We start from the raw sequence: 8,125 nt of genomic DNA on the forward strand, positions 1-8,125 counted from the left end.
ATAAAGAGAGAGGAAAGCAAGGCCAGTTTTCAAGGCTTTAATGTGAGCCTTGGTGTTGGAGTCTCTGGAACCCCCGATATTATGATGCATCTTCTTCTCATGTTTACACAAAGAGAAAAGTAACAGGAAAAAAGTTACCAGTGACATAGCAAAGGGGATGCTCGCAAATATAGAGTTGGTAAATAAAAGATGTTTGAGAAATGAAGTAGAGTTCCTTGAACTAAAATTATAAGGCATGATTCTTATATTAAATTCAATCCAGACATCAATATGAGTGTTGATGACTATGACGTTCAAAACCAAGAGGGCCAGAGACAGCATCAGGGTAACTGAAACCACATGCCTAATTCTCCATTTTAAGTAAAGAAAAATTGAATTCGAAAAATTGACTATCTTCAGAAGGTAAAAAATGCTGAGTTTAGTGGAAAGCCAAAGATTAAAGTGATTGGTCAAAACCCAGGCAATATTGGTCATTCTTACAACTGTTTCTGTCATGTTTACTTGGAATGTGAATAAGAAAAAGCAATATATTTATGTGTACAAGCCAGAGCTGAACAAGTTGGAAAATTGTAAGGACAGTGATGATTTGATCCACTGGAGAAATTGTTTTTCTCTGAACCCAGCTGATGAAATTCACCAGTGCTATGAATCCATTTAGCAGGTTCCCAAAGAGAAATTCCAAAATGAAAATGGTTGTAAGTATGATCTGTATGATAGCACCATAGCCTGTAAGAGAATCCCATAGTCTGTTACTTATCACTATATTCATCTAAGATGCTATGTCCATTTGATAAATAAAAAATCAGGAAGAGTTTTTCTTTGAAATCTCATATAACCAATATAAATCAGGAAATAATCAAGATATTCTAATGGCTGATTTCATAGTTTTCCTCATGAATATCTTGCATTTTCCTACACATTCCAGCTAAGCTTTGTCTACAGGATCGATACCTTATACATACTCTAGAGTTTTTTGCAGCTGTTGATAAAGGAAAGGCTGGCATTTCATGTGCAACTATGCAAACAAAATATATTTATATTCTTTTGCCTTTCCTACTACTGTACATGTCATTATGATCAATTTTTAATGACAACTAATATTAAAACATTTGAACAACTCTAACAAGGTCAATATTATCAGATGAGATGAGGTATGTTGATGCACAATTTAATTTCTGTTTACAAGAGACAATGGCAGGTAAATTTCAATAAATTTGAGGCCAGCCTGATCTACATAAGTCTATAGCCAGGTCTACAGATTGAGAACTTGTCTTTTTTAATGTTTACTTATTTTATATATGTGAATACACTGTAGCTGTCTTCAGACACAACAGAAGAGGCATCAGATTCCATTATATATGGTTGTGCTCCACCATGTGGTTGCTGGGAATTGAACTCAGGACCTCTGGAAAAGCAGTCAGTTCTCTTAATCACTGAGTCATCTCTCCAGCCCAAGAACTTGTCTTATAAAAGAAATATCTCTTTGTACTTGGAACTTCCTAAACATCATTTGAAATGTAAATAAAGAAAGTATTCAATAAAATAATCTAAAAAATGTATAATACTATGATCTATACAGAGATATTATCCAAATCTCATAATAAAAGTATCACCATTGTATAGTAGTGTCCTGGGCATAATTTTCTGAAAATACTATTTATGAAATACTTTGCTGTTTATAAGTGCATGCATACAAACACACAAACATATGTACAGTTGAATTAAGGTTCACTTACCTTGGTATTCTCTCCAATAATTTAATTTCTCTAGTAGTTCAGGATTTAATATTAATCTACCTTATGCTCAGGACCATGACAGCATTTTAAAAATCCTTCCATTCAGGCCAAGTAAGGATGCTTTAATTTCACTTAGGAAAGAGAAGAAAGTAATCACTTTGGGTGATAGGGGGTGCAGAAGGAGGGAGGGATGTGGGTGAGAGGATTGGAGGAGGAGGAGGAACATTATCAGATATTGGGGCAGGGGGTGCTCAATCACACTTGGGAGGGAGAAGAAAGCAATCATAGGGGGCAGAAGGATAGAGGGACCTGGATGGAAGAGGGGACAGAGAGGGGAAGGGTGGAATATGATCAGGTATTGGGAGTGGGGTGGGGGACAGAGAGAAAAGGACTGAAACCCTGAGGGCCATCAGAATGAATGGAAATATGCAACCTCAGGAGGTGGCAGGTGGGGAGGACCCTCTAGAATGTACCAGAGATCTGAGAGGTGAGAGACTCTCAGGACTCAAAGGGAGGGACCTTAGATGAAATGCCCAACAGTGGGAAAAAGGAACTTGTAAAGTTCACCTCCAGTACAAAGACAGGGCATCAAGTAGATGGATGGAGTTGCCATCCCACAATAGAAAATTCTGACCAAGAATTGTTCCTGTATGAAAGAACTGCAGGAACAAAAATTGAGAAGAAACTGATGGTAAAGAGGTCCAGTGATCTGCCCAAATTGGGATCCAGCTCCAGGGGATATCCCACAGCCTGACACTATTACTGATGCTATGATGTGTTTGCAGACAGGAGCCTATCATGGCTGTCCACCTAGAGGCCCAAAAATCAGCTGACAGGGACAGAGGTATATACTTACACCCAACCACTGAAGTCGGGGACCCAGAAGCTGAGGAGGAGGGCTACCCCATAAAATAACAACAGTATCAACTAAACCAGACCCTTGAGATCTATCATACACTGAGCCACCGATTAGGAAGTGTACAAGAGCTGGTCTGTCATCGACTCATATACAGCAGAGGACTGCCTGGTCTGGCCTTAGTGAGAAAAGGTATGCCTAACCTTTGAGAGACTTGAAGAACCAGGGAGTGGGGAGGCCTGGGAAGGGTGGGTGTGAGTGGGGTCAGTCTCTTGGAAACTGCAGGGAGAAGGAAAGGGATGAGGAACTATGGAAGGTTGGACCAGGATGGGGGCAACAACTGGACTATAAAACATACAAGTAATAAAAGAATCCTTCCATTCATTTTACGTTATGAAAAATAAAAAATCCTTCCATTCACTTTATGTTATGAAATAAACATACTTAGTAAACATTGGAGTATTTCTTTTGCACATGAAAAATACTGTAAATTTACTTATGGTAACATTAGACAAGACTCACCCTCCACAGATGACTCTCCTTTACCCCATAAGACTGATGGGTCCACAATTACCAAAGTGTTCAAAATTGTATCCACCCCACCCCTTCATCTCTCACCAACATCTTCCCTATGGGTGGAAGAAGACCTAATAAGGTGTATCAAGATAACATGTTTCTGTGTTGCGTGAAAAGTAAGTACAAAGACATAGTCATTATTTGTAGCAGCCAACACATAACAAAAGAAAAAATGGTATAAATGCTAGCAGTGAACAGGATAAATATTCCTTTAATCAATTCAACAAATGGCAGAGAATGACATGGGCCATTTTACTGTGAATGTCCTATGTACCAACTCCATTACCCTAAGCAATCCTGAGTAAAGACAGAACATCCAATATATAAAAGTGCACATAATATCCTTATGATAAAAAAATAATAAAACTCCATGGACAACATTTATATAACACTTCCAAGAAGTGAGGAAAGGTATAACAATAGAGTTTCCACAAGAAGGCACCTTACTCTAGCTCAGCTTAGCTTAGGTGCCAACGTTTAGTACTGAAAAGAAGACAAATCAAAAACAAATGATTACATGAGGGGTTCAAGTGGAGTGAAGGGGAGTGTGGGAGTAATAAAGCTTCAAGTGGTTCAGAGAAAGAGAAAGGCATGGATCTCTAGAGAGGGCTACTCTCACCCTGAAATTTCCTTTGCTCTGCTGCAGTGCCTTTCACTCTAGGTAGGGAACATCTTAGGTTTGAATTCTACTCTGTAGGGAAGAGAATATTTTCTAGAAAAACTAAATTTGTTAATAAGAATGATTCTCAAATATAATAACTAATTACGCACTGTCCTCATCAGATATATGTCTCCATATGTGATTTAGAATAGAAATTTCTTGTCGTTTAAGAGCTAAAGATTTAAATAGTGAAATCTAAATGTTAGATTTAGATTTAGGTATAAATTAAAGTGGAAAAGGAGAATTTATCAAAATAAACATATAAATACTATGCATAAATAAAAATTTCATAAAAATAAAGAAACATGAAAAACATGAAGTATTAATTATGTAAAATCCTTAAGATATAAATAAGAAAATAACTATTATTTGAAACATATAAAAAGCATCCTATTATGAGTCTTATGTTCATTATATACATGCTGAAAAAGTACTTGTTATTTTTCAAGTATAAAACAGATTTTTGTATTAGTAATCACAAAGTAAGGCTGAAGAGATATCTCAGCAATTAAACATACTTACTGCTCTTGCAGAAGATACACGTGTGCTCCTCAGAACCCATGTCTTGTGGCTCTCAGTATCCTATTACTACAGCTCTAGGTAGATATGCTGCCTTGGGTCACCATGGCAATGGTGAATGCATATGCAAACAACCACACAAAAACACATACATTGTCACACAACTAAATATATGAGCATAAAGTAAAGTTCATAAATCCAACCAATTCTGAAGATGGCAAGAGTTTAGATAGTTTCATCTGAGAAGATACACAATGATTCAGTCAATGAATTTTATCAAGGCAATTGATGTACAACATTTCTAAAAGAATATTCTGTAAATATTGGAGTAAAAATTATGCTCCAGACAAGCTACAAAACTTACTGTATGTTCATGGGTAGGAATGGACAATCCACTTTCCCTTGTGGGTCTAAATTTCCTCTAGTACCTGATTTCTGGATGTGGTGTCAGCTCTGGCTTTTTACACTATGGAATGTGGAGTAAACTTTGTGAGGGTTTTTTTTTTAATGCTGTATGACTAGTGTTCATCAGGGAAACTGTGACAACATCCTGAAAGAACAGGTAACTATTGCTTTGACGGAAAAGCATTATGATTTATAAGATAATTGAAAATAACTCCTGTTTGTATAACATATTTCAACATAATAGGGTAGAGGCTTTTATAGTTGATATTGCAATAAAAGCTGAATTGTCATTTGTTTCATGCAAATGGAGACATATGTCTTTTCATAATTTTTTTTGTTTTGTTTTGTTTTGTTTTTTTGTTTTTCGAGACAGGGTTTCTCTGTATAGCCCAGGGTGTTGTGGAACTCACTCTGTAGACCAGGTTTTGCCTAACTTTTGCATATTTTGGATTCAGCAAGCTTGGAAGTTGGGTAGCAGGATATAGAATCTGAATGAGAGAGTGTGTGTCAGATATGCTTCAAGTTGATGAAATTGAGTTTAGTGCAGGCAACCTGTGTGGTGATTGTTACTAGGTATAACAATTGCAACAAAATATTATATTTATGTAAAAAAATTTCTTTAAAAGTTTGCCTTGTTTTTTATTTCATACCCTTCTACTTTTCCTAAATACCAACAGGAATGTTAATATTTTTATTAGTGGATACCTAGTTTTATTTTCTGTAAGCCATCTTTAGTTCATCCCATCACCTTCTCTACCCCCAAAAATTTCACTTATTTCCTGAAAACTATTAAATATTTCAGGGAATTGAAACATTTAGTATGGTGCATTGAATTTTATATTCTGTAGATCCTTTTGAATCACTAGATATGCGTGTCTTGAACTACCCACTTACTTTTGGTTATTTCATCTGAATTTTTAGAGAAGTCTTCTATTGGGGTGCTCTAGATTTCTTTTGCCATTATTACCTAAAAATAGATTGATATTTGTCATCTGAGGACTTAAATGTTTTTACATGATATATATGTAACTACCACCAGGCTATAACATGTACATATCTCTTGCTCTATAGATATTAAAATATATTCTTTGAGTAGTTTCACATGACCTTTCCCATTTCTTAAATCAGACCATGTATTTTTTTTTAAAGTATCTCTAAGGAAACAAAAACAGAAAATATGCTAAACCATGTTCTAGCGTGTGTTTCCTTCTGCTGTGAGAAGCACAGAGATGGAAGAAACTTGGGGAGAAAAAGGTTTATTTGGCTTACACTCCCAGGTCACAGTCCATCACTGAGAGGAGGCAAGGCAGAAACTGAAGAAGGAACTGAGGCAGACATCATGAAGGAATTTTGTTTACTAGCTTGTCCTCAGGCTCACATTTAGCTACCATTTTTTACATAGCCCAGGCTTACCTACTCAGTAATGGCATTGTCCACATTAGCATGGGCATTCTTGTATAAACTGTCCATGAAGAAAATATCCCACAGACATCCCTACACATCAGTCTGATCAAGGCAAAAGCCCAACTGACGCTCTGATGAATAATTCTGGATCAGGATAAGGTGACAGCTGATGCTAGCCAGAAAGTGCCTATATAGTTTTCAATGAGTCAATAAACACCCTAAAGAAGAAAATCTATGATGAATGGAAAAACAGAAGTCTGTGGAGATTTGCTGGTAAAAATAAGCCATAAATAAATATTCCTCATCTCTTAAAACTTTATGGGGCTCTAAGGTTCTCATGGTTTAACAAGACTAAATACAGTGTACATGGCCATGTTTTCCTCTGTTTTGTAGTTAACTTCTTGAGCTTAACCTGTTTAAAGATTTTCAGCTATCTATGAAACATATAATTTTCTCATTTTTTATTATTGCTATAAGATCAATGTTAATAAGCCTAATATAAGCATAAGTTTATATGATGTGTGATTTTTTTTTAGTACAGGTAGTTTTATTGTATGTTTCATCTAGCAGATATTTTTGTAGTATGTAGAAATAACTGTTTCCAACTAAATAAATATATTATGCCATGTTATCAATCCGCCAAATCAAAAGCGCTCTCCAAGCTGAATCATAAGTTACAAAGAAATAATAATTCTGGGTTAGACAGATTATGCAGTGTTTTTAAAGCTCTTAAGAATTACCCACTAACACAAATCTGACAGTTGGAAAGTAAGTTTCACAGTAATGTAATTTTAACTTCCATTTACATTCATTTTAAATATATTACTGCGACGTTTATGTCACAATGGTGCTTTCCAGTGTTCACAATTTACAGTTTCAATTTGTAATACATAACTCACTAATATAAGGGACAGTTCTTACTATTGTAAACTATCCCTAAGAAGAAAAATAAACCACCACCCTACATAAAACTATAAAAAATGATCTGATTTAAAACAGATTAATGCAACATGTTTTTTCATATATGAGCTGTTTTCTAAATACCAGCATGTAACTTTGCCTATTTAATGTATGACAGCGACAACTTTATTCACTGAGAAATCATGCATTTATTTTCTTCAACCACTTTTTCACTTTATCTCAAAAAAATCCTTGACCTGTTATTTTTAGTTTGCGAATGCTAAACTGTACTTTCAGGGGGGAAACAAAAGAAAGATGATAAATACTGTAAACAATAAAGTTCCCCAAATTAATTTTAGAATTTTTCTTTTGGACCATTTAAAAAGTCAGATACAGGGTTTCATCTTTCTTTCATTTTTCTTTTCTTTTTTCAGACAGAGACTAGTGAGAGGTAGAGTCTTGGATGGACTGGACTGAGACCCACCTGCCACACCTCTGGAGGCCAAGGTTGCAGATTTACGCCCCCACACCCAGAAGCACCTTTTTCATTTTTTAACACCAATACAAATAAATTACTGGCAGGTGTGATATTCTTTCCTTCCCAGGATTCATTTATCTTCTTCCATCTCCTGCTTAATCCCTTCTTCTGAAATCACCTCATTCCACGTGTCACTGGTTTTTGTATCTGCCTGTCTTTAATTGTAGTTGTTTTTAGAGTTGTATCTAGGATACTATTTAGTTAAGTCACAAAAATTATTTAGCAGCTATGCCACTGAGGAATAAATCTCACTCTCACTACTGCTGTTGTTACCATTAACTTGCGATATCTAGCTCCTCAAAAAGACCAGCTTACCAGGCTCCTCGTGGAATTTTGATGGGCTTAGTCTTAAAGGAATCATATAAGTAACCACTGTGACTGTGTTTGTGGTTGCAACAGTTACGTCATGTCCACATCCAAAAGACAATGGTTTATAAAATGCCTTCCCATTTTCCAGCTCCAACATGTTTTCTTTTCTTTTTTTTTTTTAGATATTTTCTTTATTTACATGTAAATTTCTTCTTTCCCAG

This window comes from Mastomys coucha, unplaced genomic scaffold (genome assembly GCF_008632895.1).
Source record: "Mastomys coucha isolate ucsf_1 unplaced genomic scaffold, UCSF_Mcou_1 pScaffold20, whole genome shotgun sequence".
Classification (NCBI taxonomy): Eukaryota; Metazoa; Chordata; class Mammalia; order Rodentia; family Muridae; genus Mastomys; species Mastomys coucha.